The following is a 16,572-nucleotide window of genomic DNA, read 5'->3' on the forward strand; positions in this document are numbered from 1 at the left end:
ATAGTCTTATTTTTTTTTAATTAATGATTTTTTTTCCCACTAAAGCTGTTTTACAGTGTTCTGTCAGTTTTCTACTGTACAGCAAGGTGATGTAGTCACACATACATGTATACATTCTTTTTTTCTCATATTATCATGCTCCTTCATAAGTGACTAGATATATATAGTTCCCAGTGCTACACAGCAGGATCTCACTGCTTATCCATTCCAAAGGCAATAGTTTGCATCTATTAACCCCAAATTCTCAGTCCATCCCACTCTCTCCCCCTTTCCTTTGGCAACCACAAGTCTGTTCTCCAGATCCATGATTTTCTTTCTATGGAAAGGTTCATTTGTGCCGTATATTAGATTCCACATATAAGTGATATCATATGGTATTTGTCTTTCTCTTTCTGACTTATTTCGCTTAGTATGAGAGTCTCTAGTTCCATCCATGCTGCTGTGAATGGCATTATTTTGTTCTTTTTTATGGCTGAGTAGTATTCCATTGTGTATATATACCACATCTTCTTAATCCATAGAATAGTCTTATAACACTTATGTATCCTTTACCCAGTTTTAGAAGTTATGAACATTTTGCTATATTTTAAAATTACAGGAACATTACAAAATGTTTGAAAATTAGAATGAAAATCACCTATGGACCCACTTACCTTACCGAACTCTTATCATTTTATATCTTCTCTTCCTTAAAGTTATAACAGAAAGCTATTGTTTCCCTCTTTTTGCTGAACATCAAATCAAACTAAGAGCTAATAATAGATACCATCAATTGATGTCCTTCTATGCCAGGCCCTGGGCTAGTTTCTTTCCATATAATTCCTAGAATCTTGACAATAATACACAGTAGAGGCATCTCCCTCCACCCCTCATTACAGATAAGCAACCTAAGACTCAGGCTAAATAACTTGCTCAGGGTGGTTTACCTAGTAATGGATTCAAAATAAAGTGTAGTTTCAAGGCCACACTCTTTCCTATAAAGTGGCCTCTTTTCTTTTTTTTCTTTTTCTTTTTTCTTGTCTTTTTGCCATTTCTTGGGCCACCCCCTCGGCATATGGAGGTTCCCAGGCTAGGGGTCTAATCGGAGCCGTAGCCACCAGCCTACGCCAGAGCCACAGCAACGCGAGATCCGAGCCGTGTCTGCAACCTACACCACAGCTCACGGCAACGCCGGATCTTTAACCCACTGAGCAAGGGCAGGGATCGAACCCGCAACCTCATGGTTCCTAGTCGGATTTGTTAACCACTGCGCCACCACGGGAACTCCCAAAAGTGGCCTCTTTTCAAAAGCAGTTTTTCATGATGTTACATAATTTTTTAAGGAAAAGGGAATGTCAGTGCACATATTTGACCACGTAATCTGTGCAAGTAGCACCAGGATAGATAATGGTGAGGATTTAGAGGAATAAAGACATGATCCCCACTCTTCAGTGCTTATGCTCCTGTGCAAAGGAACCTAACCCCTGTGCGACAGTGACAAAGAATACAAAAACGGGGCTTAATGTGGTGTTCGCTCTAAATGTTATAAAAACGCTACAGAGAACAGAAATGGAAGAGAGTCATACCCCATACGTAAAGAAGGCTGCTGACGTGTTTAGCATTTCAGCTAAAATTAAAGAGACTGACAATGCCAAGTGCTGGTGAGGCTGCGGGACATCCAGATCTCCTGCAGGGCAAGTGGGAGTGTGAAATGGGAATGCCACTTAGCAAAGCACTTAGACGGTTTCTTATAAATGTCTGCTTATCCACAAGCCCCCAGTTCTATGCCTAGCTGTTTATCCACAGGCACTGAAAACTTCCTGTCTGTGTGCATTGGTAGCAACTTGTACATATTATTAATCCCACCCCTGTCTGTTTTCTTCGCCAAGTACCAAATCACCACAAATGACCCCCATTTGTTAGCTCACTGTTCCAGAGATGAGGCCTCAAGCACCGCATGGGCGTGACTCTCTGCTCGGAGTAGCAGCTCTGGCGGCAGTGAATGAGTTCTCAGCTGGAGGCTTTGGAGGGAAAATCCACTTTCAGCTCATTCTTGTTGTTGGCAGAATTCGGGATCCTGAAGCTGTGGATCTGTTTCCTCGCTAGGTGTTAGTGGGGTGCCCTTCTCAGCTCCTGGAGGTCACCTGCAACCTCTGACGTGTGGTTTCCTCCATCTTCACATCACCACCGGTACATAGAATCTTTGTTCTTTGAACTTCTGACTTCTGCTGCCACATGGAGAAAACAGTAATCTCCCTATTTTAGTCAGTTGTGCCATATAAATAAGCTAATCACTGGGTGAAACTCCACCATGTTTACAGCTGGGGACTGTGCAGGGTGTGTGCATCAGGGGGTGGGGAAATCCTGCAGAACCATTTGAGTTCTTTTTACCAAAATAGCCCCACTGGGACCAACGCAAAAGCCCATCTAATGAGAATGAACTAGTATATTCATACAGTGGAATTACCCTTAGCACTAAATAGGGACAAATTATTATTACTTTTTTTCTTTTTATGGCCACACCTGCAGCGTATGGAAGTTCCTGGCTAAGGGTCAAATTGGAGCTGCAGCTGCCAGCCTGCACCACAGCCACAGCAGCACCAGATCTGAGCCACATCTGTGACCTATGCCACGTCCTTAACCCACAGAGTGAGGCCAGGGACTGAACCTGCATCCTCACAGACACAACGTCAGGTTCTTAACCCACTGAGCCACAACGGGTACTCTGGGACAAATTATTAATATACACAATAATATGGACAAATCTCAAAAACATTATGCTGAAAAAAGCATGAAGAGTACTTACTGTATGATTCCCTTTATTTAAAGCAAAACTAAACTGTGATAACAGAAAGTAAGAGTAGTGGTTGTTGGTAGGGTGAGGAGGTAGGGATTGCCTGAAAAGAGGCCCAGGAGAGCTTTGAAAGGCAGTGACAGTAATATGTATCTTGCTAGGAGTGTGGATTACGTAGGTGCTTTCGTTCCTGAGAACTCTTGAACTTAATTCTTAAGATCCATTTACTGCACTGGATGTAAACTTCACTTCAGTTTATGAAAAGTAAAACATCACTCTATTGAATCCTTGTCTTGCCTCTCACCAGACTTTGGGTTTAAGAAATGAATCAGGAGTTCCCGTCGTGGCACAGTGGTTAACGAATCTGACTAGGAACCACGAGGTTGCGGGTTCGGTCCCTGCCCTTGCTCAGTGGGTTAAAGATCCGGCGTTGCCGTGAGCTGTGGTGTAGGTTGCAGACACGGCTCGGATCCTGCATTGCTGTGGCTCTGGCGTAGGCCGGTGGCTACAGCTCCGATTCAACTCCTAGCCTGGGAACCTCCATATGCCGCGGGAGCGGCCCAAGAAATAGCAACAACAACAATAACAAAAAAAAAAAAAAAAAGAATCACACTTATATTTGTATAGCCATCTTCATCCAGAAACATTAAAGCTGGGAACACCTTTGCAAATCAACTAGCCTAATTCCCTTTAAACACTACTGCCCTCATGAGGAAAAAGGGTTAAAATTGGTAATGATAAGCCACAGCCTGCCCTTGGTGAGGAGGTTGGACAGGTTCACCTATTTGTGCTGGCCAGCAGAGAACATGATAGAGGGCCAGGTGTGCTAACAGCATTACATCTTGAAGTGTAAGCACAGGATCTGGATTAAGACATTTTACTTAGAAGTATTTGCCGGAAGACCTCTTCTGGCAGTGGATTTGATCAGCAAATTCACGGTGAATTTTGCCGCTGCCCGTGATTGGCTGAGAAATAATTTATAGAAACTCTATTGTAGTTAATAAAGGACAACAGTATAGAATGTCTGTGACCTCACCTTACCTCTATAGAAATGATCTGAGCAATAGCCAAAGATTTGATGATGGTGTGGGCAAGAAAAGGACAAACTTAGGTGGATGGAGTTCACGAAACTGCACCCTGCAGTGTTTATGCTGTTTCTTGAAAAAAAAAAAAAAAGTTTTCTCTCATCTACTCTTAGGTTAGCTTCCTGTGATACATTGATTTCCTGTGATGCCCTGGCTGATTATTGCCTTTGGATTTTAAGTGCATGATGAAAATATTTAGGTGGCTAACTTTTACAGGTTCTTGGTGCTTTGGCTTTTTGTGATGATTCTGGTGTTTTAAACATATTTTCTTATTGTTTGAGACATTTTCTAATTGAATGTCTCTGCTCGGGTCCTCATGGAAGCTATGCTCATTGACATGTGTGTCCTCACTGGAGGCTTGGGGAGTTGCTAGGACTGTCTTCCTGGGTGGCCGTGGCTCCTTCCAGTGACTCGAAGAGAATTAGTAAACACCATCTCCATCCCACCTGAGTTATTTATGCTTTGAATGGTTAATTTTGTATTTCTTTACTTTTTCGTGGCCGAACCTGTGGCATAAGGAGGTTCCCTGGGCCAGGGATTGAATCTGAGCCACAGTTGCAACCTATGCTGCAGCTGCGGCAATTCCAGATCCTTTAACCCATTGCACTAGGCTGGGGATTGAACCCTTGCCCTCACAGTGACCTGAACTACTGCAATTGGACTTAAGCCACTGTACCACAGTGAGAACTCCTTGAGTGGTTAGAGTAAACTATGCGTTTCAGATTTAGAATTGTCAAATTCTTTGAGTTAGGAGAAATTAGAGTTTTTTGGATGGATAACTTTTATATGATAATAATCCCTTCTGTGTAGTTATATCTGTAACAGTTCTGAGGGGTTTTTGTTGTTGTTGGTTTAAGGCCGCACCGCGGCATATGGGGATTCCCAAGCTAGGGGTTCAGTTGGAGCTGTAACTGCTGGCCTATACCACAGCCACAGCAACTCCGGGTCCAGTCCACATCTGCGCCCTATACCACAGCTCACAGCAATGTCGGATCCTTAATCCACTGAATAAGGCCAGAAATCCAACATGTGTCCTCATGCATACTAGTCAGATTCGTTACCACTGAGCCACTGAGAGAACTCCAGGTTTTCTTTTTTAAAGAATATAATTTTAGGTTGATTTACTTCAATATAATGCAGTTTGTGTAAAATGATTTTGTGAGTTGAAAACTCTTTGTCTCGATCTCCAGATACTAAAATATTTATGCTTTAAAATGTCTGCACATGCAAATGATGTCCAATTCCACTTATATAAGGGTCTATAAAGTAGTTAAATTCGTAGAAACAGAAAGTAGTTGGTGCTCGTCAGGGGCTGGAGGGAGGGGGAAATGGGAGTTGTTTAGTGGGTGCAGAGTTTCAGTTTTGCAAGATGAAAAAGGTTGGGAGAGCTATTGCAAAACAATGTGAATAAACTTATCTCTACTGGACTGAATGCTTCAAGTGGTAACTTTTAATGCCATGTGTATTTTACCACAGCTGAAAGCTTAAAAAAAAAAAAAAAGAAAGTACTGTGTTTTCCATTTTTGAGATGAGAAAAACCAAAGCAATAAATAAAACCAAAACATGTGAACTGTAGCTTCATCTGTTGCCTTGAGTTGAACACAAGGGAATCCGTCCGGCTTTGAGTCACAGTGGCCGCACCTCCCAGTTGTGTGTTGTGCTTCAGTGTGAAGCAATTTCGCTTCTGGGACAGCTCCTTGGTCCATTTTTTTCTCCCATTTTCACCTTCTCAGCACATTTTACACTCCTTCCCCAAATTGCTTGATTGGTAGTTAATTTAAGAGTTTTGGGATATGAAACAAACTAAGTTGGGATCACTGAGAGTGAAGTAAGCAGATAATGTAATGTGCTGCTGTCTCTTGGCCTAGTACTTCAACCTGTTACCAAGGACGTGAAAAAACCAAAAATCATGGAGCAACCACCATGGGGCAGTCCCTGACCTAGTATTTCCACATGCGTGTTTTGAAAGTTGATTGTTTATCAGAAATAAATCAAATGGGCCAGACTAAAAAGAACTTTTGATTTTTATATTATAAAATTGTTTGGGCCATGGTAATATTTTTCTTCTTGGAACAACTTAAAAATGACTTAAGATATATTCCATATAAGAACACATTTTCTTGTTAAAAAGTATGCTTACATGTGTTTTACTAATATACGGACCTAATTCCCAATGTGTGGGTAGCTCTAATGTCTCCAAAGTGTGTGTTCACGCCAGATTTATCAGCTGTGCATCACTGGGGGCAAAGCTCGAGAGAACAAGAGAGCACATTTTTCTGTCTGACTGTCCCACTCCATGCGCTGTTCACTGGGGAGTGTTCGTGGCCAGGGGGCTGCATCCTTCTGGAAGGAAGACCAGGCATCAGAATGTTTGTTTTTAGCAGTTATTTTTAGCAGCAGCTCTAGAAATTTTTAATATATTTTCATGTTAGCATATACTTTTAAAATCATGATAATTCCAAGAAGATAATTTTTTAGACATGTGTATGTGAATGCATGTATGCATTATATGCACGTGTATGTGTGTGAGAGAGAGAGAGAGAGAAAGAGAGAGAGGGGGAAAGGGAGGGAGAGACATCCCCTTAATAACAGGAGGGGTAGAGGCTTAGTCTATTATCATAAAGCTCTGCTAATGTAGCTTCTGAGTCATGTGACTGCAGAAAAGGCTATTATCTCAATGAAAAGGAAACTGGTTTTTAGAGCAAGCAATAGAATAGAAGCAGGAAGAATTTTCGAGTGTTCCACCATGCTGGATTGTCAAAGGGGGATCTGTCTGATCAGCAGCTAAAAAAGGATTTGTGAGGCTAGTTTGTCAGCTATCGTTAGAAGCAAGTGATAGAGGAGGTAAGCAGCGGCGGGACGCCCAGCATGTGCTCAGGTTTACATCAAGGCATAGCATTGGTTTGGGTTAACAGAGAAGATTTATCTCTGAGGCAATACATTGATTGCTAATTGTGGGGTGTGTGGTTTTTTGTTTTTTGGTTTTTTTTGAAGAGTGGTGTATGATGTTTTTATTTACATCACTGGTGAAGATAAAGACAAGCTGCTGAGCTCTGGTTTGAACTGCAGAGGCTGTGGACAATTACAAGGTGTGTTTCAAAAGTGCTCCGACTTAATATTTGGTAATGTTCTTGGAATTCTGTGTGCTTGTGGATTGGATGTGCGTGTTGTCGAGGAAGAACTGAGCATGACAACCAGGCAGTGATCACGCTCTCAGGAACAAATAGATACGATGCAATCCAAATTGATTCCTCCCTGGTCCCTATTTCTTTTGTGTTTATTTAGCGACTAAAGGTTTCTTGCAGTTTCTTTATGTAGCCAAATACAGTCTCATGCTTGTTTTAGCAAATGTACTAGTAAGCATTTTCTACATTTCCAAAGAAGAATCCAATGCAGATCTTACTCATTAAGGAATAAATAACGGCTTTATATTTGTAGCCCTGTTAATTTTTGTCAATATTCTTTTGTAATTCAAGCCTAAAAAAAGAGCTTGGCAGTGAATTTGAAATTATCTAAATTTTGGTTAGGGAATAAATCTTTCTTTTTTGGCTGTGGGCTTGAATGAATGATTTTTTGTTATATACAGTACCTAACTTTCTCTGATTTATTGTATCCTTATGCTACTATATGCAGAAAGGTGAAAACATTCAGTTAATCTTTAGACTATGCTTGTCCACTTTTGCTCATGCTAATGCTGTTAATTCTCTTAGCAGTCTGTACCTTTCTGCTAACCTTGGAAGGTGTAGTACCTCAGAATCTGAGATTGATGACAGATAATCATAAGCTTTGTCCGAAAAGGGTTAACTATTATACAGTGTTTACCAGAGATATGCCCAACTTGGGGTATGTGTATGTTTCAAACCACAAACATTATTATGTTTATACATCTCCCTTTTGAAATTGACATCGGAGGAGGTAAGAAATCTATCAGGCTATGATGCACTGTATAGACAGTTTACAAAGAATTCCTTTTTTAATTATCTTCTGCAAGGAAAGATGGTGAAAGCGGCAGGAGATTCTTCTTTATATTATCTACAAACTATATTTTAGCACAGTATGATTTAATAAATCATTAGTCTTATTAAGTGAGATTTTCTTTTTAAAAAAATTCAGTGGTACTTTAGTGTAGTCTATTTCCATAAAAAGACAACTTGGTTCAAATTAACAGTTAATTACCTGGAACAGTTAATCATTCTGGAATTTATGTATTTTTTTAATTATAAGACTTTTCCCACATTTTTGTAAGTAGGTTTTAAGAAATTACTTAACAGTTTCAGCCCAAAAGTCACTAGTATCATATGTTAAGAATTTTGAATAATGAAAATTTGATAGCCAGATGGTTTGGGCTTTCTTTTGTTTTGTTTTTGCTTTTAAATTTTATTTTTGCTGCCTTATCTATAAAGTCTTTGAAGTGGTCCAAGGATTTTTGAATAGTTCAAGGTGTTTTATTGAGCACTTACTATTATTACAAGGCACTCTCTGAAATGTTATGGGATAACAAAGGCAAATAAGATAACTCGTAGTTCACACTGGAACCTGGCCTCAGTAATTATAGTTAATTATCTTATGTCTTAGAGGAATTGAAAATCATTAAGAGGAATTTCTTTGTTAAACTTGTTTTGCTAATCAGAATAATGTGTTGTTGATAATTTGGCCAGTGACTTTTCCCTGTGCAGGTTTGAATAGTAGCTTTAACTGGTCTCCATTTGTGCCCATTCATATTTCCTCTGCATCATAATAAAACATGCATTTTATTTACATTCTCTTAAAACTAGAATAGTTTTGGTTCCAGATTGTGTTGTTTTTCTCCTAGGACATTAAACATCAGTCATGTAGTTCTAAAGTACATTCATAAAATGGTTAATATATTGTGTTGTCTAAAAATAGCATACCTTTCAGAGTTTGGGGAGGGAGGGAGAACCCCAGTCCTTCTATGAGAGTTAGGACACACATTTTGACATGGGTAGTGTCTAAACAAGCCAGATGACTAGCTTGCAAATCCTGCTACACTTCAGAATTCCAACCACAATAATTAACCACAAATATTATAATCAGGTCTGATCTTGTCAGGCTGAGGGGGTTCGTCCTTCAGAGAGATTTTTAGATTATAGAAAAGATAGGGTAAGAAAAGACGGAATTAAAGGAGATTTTTGTCTTTAGTGTTGTAAAACTCAGTGAAATATGCTCGTAGAAGTTTTTTGGGTTTTTGAGAAAGTCAAAGTTTGGGAAGATTTAAGCAGGATTAAGGTACTAGGCTGTATTTTAGACACAGTTTAATTCTTGGGAATCCAAAGGGATATAAAATTCATGAAGTGACAAACCTTGTGCAACAGCTAGCAAATTGTTCCAGGGTCCCTCTTACAGGGCTTAAGAATCCCTCCTGTGACACAGTGGGTTAGGGATCCCGCTTTGTCACTGCAGAGGCTTGGGTCCCTGCTGTGGTGCGGGTTCAGTCCTGGGCCTGGGGACGTCCACATGCCATGGACCCAGCCAAAAAGAAAAAAAAAGTTAAGCAGCACATACTTTGAAAAACTAAATAAATGAAAACAAATACAAATAAGAATGACCAGTCAGAAATGCTGAAAACATTTTAGAGTCAAGTGGCTTCCCATTTCTGTCACAAGTGTTGTAGCCCTAAACCTTAATGAGGTAAGGCATGACTTTTCTGCTGTGCATTTTAGTTGAAGCAGCAGCTCTCCCTGCCCCCAGCTCATAGTTAATCTGTAGGTTAGCTTGTAGGGTGAGAATCACAAATATAGTATAACATAAACATATGTTTGCTTTAAAAATACCTTAGTTATTACCATTTATAAAATTTTTAAAAATTTTATGAGAATCACAAAATACTGCAATCTTGATGGTAAATGAACGTTTCCTCATAAAAGCCAATCACGTTGAGAAACTAGATGTTTGGTTTCATCATTTTATATGTCACATCAGATTATGATAGTACAATCGAGGGTTGTAGAAGCATTCCTGAGGTTTATATTTAAAATTCATATTTTGACGATAAGTACTATGTTGAAACTTCACCACATAACAAGAACCTTTTTTTAGTTTTAATTGTTTTGGGGGGTTTTTTTGGGCCACGCCTGCAGCATGTGGAAGTTCTTGGGCCAGGGGTCGAGCGTTCACCACAGAAGTGACCTGAACCATAGCAGTGGCAATGCTGGATCCTTAACCCACTAGACCATCAGGGAATTTTTTCATTGTCTTTTTTAATTGGCCTTTCCAACTTTTGCTTTCTGGTTTTAGAATTTTAAATGAGGATATGTCCAGTTTTTACTGTTATTATAATATACGCTTATTAAAGATAATATTTTATGGGCTTTGCTTTTCTTTTTCCCTTATCTTTTGATGAGGAAAATGACAGTCACGAAATAACTATCAGTGGTTTTGTTAACCATAAAACTAACCTTTATGTAGAACTTCCTATGTGCCGAGCACTGTTCTAAGGACATATATTTACGTAGTACTTACAAGATCACTGTGTCTGTTTCACAGCCAGGAAACGGAGATACAGAAAGGTGAAATAACTGTCCAAGCTCACAGGATTCAGACCAGGTAGTTTGCTTCCAGAATCTAGGAGCTAACCTACTGTGGGTACTAGGTTTAGATGGTGCTCTTCTTGAAGTTTCTGGTTTATTCTGAAGTGAGGACAGGATGAACATAGCGACAAGGAGAGAACCATGTTAAGGTTAAAGTGATCTTGTTTTTTAATGTTCATACTTTTAATGAACTGCTCTATTTCAACTATGTTATGACTAAAAAGAATCTAAAAAAGAATAGATACATGTATATGTATAGCTGAATCACTTTGCTGTATACCTGAAACTAGCACAACATCGTAAATCAAAGATACTCCAATATAAAAGAAAAAACAAATTAAATTGAAAGAAATGAAAGATCAAGGCATTGTTGAAATGGTGTTTTTTGCCCTCAAAAGAAACGTGTTCGTGAAAAGTACCTCACAGCTGACTCAGAAATCTGCTTTCAAGAAAAGTGAGGGGAGAAAGAAAGCATTGGATGGGTAGCAGAGATTGGTACAAGGAGTGGACTCTGAACGAGGTCTGGGGGTGGGGAGAAGTTCTGATGTTGTGGGATCTGCAAGGTGCGTGTTATAGATTTTCTTGCTTGGCTACTGCTCCTTTTTCTTGGCAAGTGGAGACCTTACCGTTTTCAAAGTCCTTTCCTCACTCGCTTGCTGTTGATGGACCATTCAGGTATAAAAACCACAGATTAAGATTTTTGGTTTCAGACATTGAGAACACCCTCAAAATATAAGCCACTGCCTGAAAACCTGTTGTAAATCATTTTACGTCCATGTAAATTCCCTAGAGGGGAGTTTGTGGCTACATAATATTTCAGATAGGGGTCCCTTTTACTTCTTCACACTTTCTCAGTGAATAAGCATATCTATTCCTAGGTGATGCCACTGTTTCTTGTCAGTATTCATGGTGGAAAAAAGTTTTACCTCGTGAAATTTTTGTAACTCCATTTCCTTTTTTGGCTGCCCCCTCGGCACATGCAAGTTCCCAGGCCAGGGATCAAACCTGAGCTACAGCTGCAACCTGTGTCACAGCTACAGCAATGCTGGATCCTTAACCTGCTGCGCCACAGCAGAAACTCCCTTGAAACTGGATTTTTGGGCATGAGTGGGAAAGTTAAGTATGGATGTAGCTTTATAATTTATCTTTGGTCTCCCTGGATGGACCCTCGTAAGTGTTGGTTGATTTCTAAAATACAAAAATAACCAATATCATTCTTGCACTGAAGTACTCCTGTTCCTATATTTAACACCTGTTTCTTGTAGAATTTTGTCCGGTGCTTCACTGGTACAGGAGAAGAGTGACTGTCCCTGGGGTGGGAAGAGGATGACTCCCAGAGAAGGTGAAGGCTGAGCTGATTCTTAAGAGGGCAGAAGCTGACCACCAGGCACTGGAGGATGTCTTGGATACTCTTGGCCTTCACTGGCCACGTGAGATGGTGGGATAGTACGTGTAAGGCATTAGGTCCCACGCTGCTTGTGGATGAGATGTCTGTGCAGAGTGTTACCCTGAGGAGCGAGAAGCTGCAGACCTTTTTCCTGAGCCTGTAGTCTTCTGTCCTTTCTCTCTTCTGTCCCTGGTAAGACAGCTCTGAGGGACTTCTGGTGTTTTTCACATTTAAAATTAGAAGACCAGGAGTTCCTGTCATGGTGCAGCAGAAACAAATCCGACTAGGAACCAGGAGGTTGTGTGTTCGATCCCTGGCCTTCACTCAGTGGGTTAAATATCCGGCGTTGCCGTGAACTGTGGTGTAGGTTGAAGACGCGGCTCAGATCTGGCGTTGCTGTGGCTGTGGTGTAGGCCGGCAGCTACAGCTCTGATTAGACCCCTAGCCTGGAAACCTCCATATGCCGGGGATGCGGCCCTAAAAAGCAAAAATAAAATAAAATAAGAAGACCAGTTTAAATTCCCTGGCTTTTCTACTTGGTCGTTTGTCACGTTTAGTCTTGCATTTAGGTAATAAGCCAGGAGCCATGGTGATTAGAGTAACCATTGTTATGCACAGCTACCTCTGCCAGGGTGAAAATAGAATTTCTATAATGAGCCATTCTAGAGGCTTCTTGTGGCCTCCCTGGTTTGATCTCCTGTCACCTCCAGATTATTTCAACTGCTAGGCAACCTTAGGCAGTTGAAATTCTGGAATGTAATTTTCTAAAATATTTGGTTGAAAGCGTCGTCAGGGCATTAGGATTAAGAAGGGGGAGAGGAGTTCCCATTGTGGCGCAACAGAAATGAACCCGACTGGTATCTGTGAGGACTTGGATTTGATCCCTGGCCTCGCTCAGTGGTTTGGGGATCTGGCGTTGCCATGGGCTGTGGTGTAGGTCGCAGATGCTGCTTGGATCCTGCGTTGCTGTGGCTGTGGTGTAGGCCAGCAGCTATAGCTCTGATTGGACCCCTAGCTTGGAAACCTCTATATGCCCCAGTTGTGGCCCTAAAAAGCAAAAAGAAAAAGAAGAAGGGGGATACACAAGGTAACGGATGTAAGTGAGAAATTGTTTGTTGTACAAAGTTTATTATAAGCAGAATGTGCCAAAGAGAAATCAACCCAGTTATTGGCAGAGACTAATAACGGATCATTGACCAGTATGGAGGGTCTGGGCTGTGGCTATGGAGATAAGTGGAGACACGGTTGAGTTTGTGGGGTCTGGTACAGTCCTACATGTCTCAGCCACTAGGTTCACTGGAACTTTTTACTTCAGGTAAGTGATGAGCTATATTCACTGTCATTCGGAACCGGAGATTGTGGGACCAGTCTGAGGGCTGGTCGCAACACATACATCAGCATATGTCAGTGACGTGAGAACTCCAGAGGGGATTCAGGGTAAGGGAGAGCTCATGCTTCCTTGGTGATGCTGAGAGGAGAGGATGCAAAATCTGATGCGTTCATAGCTTAGCATTGTAAGGTCGTGGCTTTTGGGTCCTCTGTTCATTGGGAGGTCAATGGTTAACTACATGTGGGGTGTCGACCTTTCCTGGCAATTCTGCTGTCAGCTGTCTTATCCCTTCCTTGATGTTACAGCTGAAGGTCTTCCCAGGGATGGACATTCCACAAACTTCAAGAACTTCATTTTTTCTAGATTTAAATAGACTGTTTCCTTGTACTGTCATCAACAACTCTCCTGTTATGTATTTTTAGGTAGTTATTTAATAATGGTTTTTAGAAAGTGTGAAGAGTTGTGGAAAGAGCACAGGACTTGAAATTAGAGTTTGGTTAGAAACCTAGTGGCATAAGCTTAGAGACTTTGGGCAAGTCACTTAACTTCTTTTTATCTTTTTTTTCTTTTTTCTGTAAAACAGGGGACAGTATCTGCTTTGTAGAACTCAGAGAATTAAGTAAAATAATGTAGTGCCCAGCACAGTGTCCAACACTTAATAATTACCAACACCTAAGACATCTCTTCTCTGGGAAATAGCCCTTCAATATGCTTAGTGTGTGGAGTTCCCGTTTCGGCACAGTGCTTAACGAATCTGACTAGGAACCATGAGGTTGCAGGTTCGAACCCTGGCCTCACTCAGTGGGTTAAGGATCCGGCGTTGCCGTGAGCTGTGGTGTAGGTCGAAGATGCAGCTCGGATCCCGAGTTGCTATGGCTCTGGTGTAGGCCAGCGGCTACAGCTCCGATTAGACCCCTAGCCTGGGAACTTCCATGTGCTGCGGGAGTGGCCCTAGAAAAAAGGCAAAAAAAAACAAAACAAAACACATACTTAGTGTGTTTTCTTAACTATGTTTGTTTTATCCCCACAAGTAGTTTATATACATACACACACATATAAACACACACACACACACCCATACATATCCCTGCTTATTTTAATAAGTTCTTGGCTAGTGTCTGTTCATTGACTAAATTCCCCAGGTACCTCTTATTTTATGTCTTCTGGAGCAACATGGAATTTTGTTTTCTATCCAAATTGCACATTTCTAAGTTTCCTTTTGTTCTTGCAAGTTAAGAGTACATTCGTTATTTTTAGCATCAAGTCATTTGGTTGATTCATATTAAGCTGGCAATCAACTAAAATCCCCTGGCTATTATCACCTAAGCGACCATCATCTTGGTTTCTCCTATTTAAAACTTAATGCAGTTGATTTTTTTTTTTTTTTTCGGTCTCATTGCAAGGGTCTACCTCTGTCTTTGTGGCTGGTCATCATGCTAGTTATGAAGACATGTGACATGGTAGTAACATACTAGAGCTTTTTTTTTATTTTTAAAAGATACAGAAGTATGTGTTAAGATTGAAACTTTAAAAATATAGAGAAAAAATCCTGGAAGGAAACATCTCTTTGAGTAGCTGAGACATACACAAGTGAGGAGACCCGAGTCTCCACCAGGAGAGGGGCAGAGGCAGTGTGCTGGAAGCAGAGTGTGGGCTCTGGAGTTGCTCATAGATTCCATTCTCACTTCTGTCACCTCTTGTCTGTATTTGACCTTGGACATGTTATTTCATTTTTCTGAGCTTCAGAGAATGTTGATAACAATGACTTCATAGGGTTTTTATGAAGATCAAGTAAAAAAAATATAGGTGTAGCATAGTAAATGGTGTTACCTATTTTGATGAAATAGCTTCAAACTTGATAGCAGTTTTTTTGTTTTTGTTTTTGTCTCTTTCTGGCCACCCCTGAGGCATGTGGAAGTTCGCAGGCTAGGGGTCAAATCCCAAGCTGCAACTGCCAGCCTGCACCACAGCCACCACAATGCCAGATCCGAGCCACATCTACGACCTACACCACAGCTCATAGCAACTCCGGATCCTTAACCCACTGTGCAAAGCCAGGGATGGAACCTGCAACCTCATGGATAGTAGTTGGGTCCTAACTTAACCTGACAAGCCTCAGTGGGAATTCCCTGATGGCAGTTTGTAATGCAGTTTATTCAGTGAACATTTACTGAGTGCTGTGTCGCAGGTGTTCTAATAAGAGCCTAGTATAAAAAGGTGAAACCTACTTAGGTTCTACACCTTGCAGAGCTTAAAATTTGCTATGGAAAAGGACAAATAATTAAGATATATGTGCTTAATGGTAGATATATATATATAGCCTATATATATATATATATAGGCTATTAAAAGACAGGAAGAGAATGTAACCTCAGGGAGGGGGTCATCTGAGCTAGGTTTTGAGGGGATTACCCAATGGGGCAAAGACGTGCGGTGTGTTCCATTTGTAACAAGTGCTAGAAGAGGTGGCAACTGACGTGTGTAGCTGAGGAACCCAGTGCTATTTACATGAAGGGCACGCAGGGCGTGTGGGAGACCATCCTGGAGAAACAGACAAGGGCTGATCGTAAGGCACCATTTCTGACATTGGAAGCAGCAGGGATTTCATCTCGGAGGGAGTGGTGTCTGCTGAGGATTTTAGGCAGAGAAATGAATCGTGGGGGGAAAGGAAGCTTATGTTAAATAATCCAAGTAAGGTGAAGGCCCAGGCCGGAAGCAGCAATGTTATCACAGTGATAACGGGGAGGCTTGAGAATATTTAAGATGCAAGGTCCCATTAAGGATTTGATGGGGAGAATATAAGAGTTTAAGGATGACGTTCAGTAGATGTGCTCCTTCAGATGCCAAGTTTGGGGTTGAGGAGAAGGAATGGATGAGCTCAAGTTTGTGCGTTGACACCTCGCTGGATTTTTGAGGTAGAAGCTTGGAGAGGTGAAGGCTGGAAAGAAAGATTTGGGAAACCTTGGAAATAGGTGATACCACTAAGGAGAGTATAAAGGAGGAGTTCTTAACCCCATTTGAACACATGTTTACTTGGAGAACCATTACGCAAATTACCAATGGTGTCCTGGGGGTGCGCGTGTGTGTGTTTGCATGTGCACGCACATTTTTTTTTAAATTATGATAAAATATGTAACATAAAATTTACTTTCTTAAATACACGGTTCAATGGCGTTCAGTACCTCTTCCCATTGCTATGCACCTCTCACCGCTGGCCATCCTCAGAACTCTGTCATCATCCTAAACACAAACTCTCAACTCTTAAACAGTAAGTACTCACTTCTCCCACAAGGCCCTGGTAACCACAGTTCTACTTTCTATCTCTATGAAATTGACTGTTCTAGGTTCCTCATAGAAGTGGAATCATTGTATATTGCCTTTTCTGTCTGACTTCTTTCACTTAGCATCATGTTTTCAAGGTCCACTCATGTTGCAGCATGTATCAGTAT

The 16,572-nt window shown here is 40.9% G+C and overlaps 1 protein-coding gene across 5 annotated transcripts in view; it reads left to right on the forward strand.

Annotated features, from left to right (window-relative positions):
- Positions 1-16,572, forward strand: part of NCOA2 (nuclear receptor coactivator 2) — a 295,381-nt gene that overhangs the window by 150,565 nt on the left and 128,244 nt on the right. The window contains exon 1 of one of the 5 annotated variants that reach the window (XM_047783778.1): positions 6,461-6,702. The exons of the other annotated variants lie outside the window; for them this stretch is intronic. The gene's annotated coding sequence lies outside the window, so the exon portion shown is untranslated. Of the gene's footprint in view, positions 1-6,460; positions 6,703-16,572 lie in introns of those variants that run through there. 5 annotated transcript variants of the gene reach the window in all.

Source organism: Phacochoerus africanus, chromosome 6 (genome assembly GCF_016906955.1).
Source record: "Phacochoerus africanus isolate WHEZ1 chromosome 6, ROS_Pafr_v1, whole genome shotgun sequence".
In the NCBI taxonomy this organism is placed as follows: domain Eukaryota; kingdom Metazoa; phylum Chordata; class Mammalia; order Artiodactyla; family Suidae; genus Phacochoerus; species Phacochoerus africanus.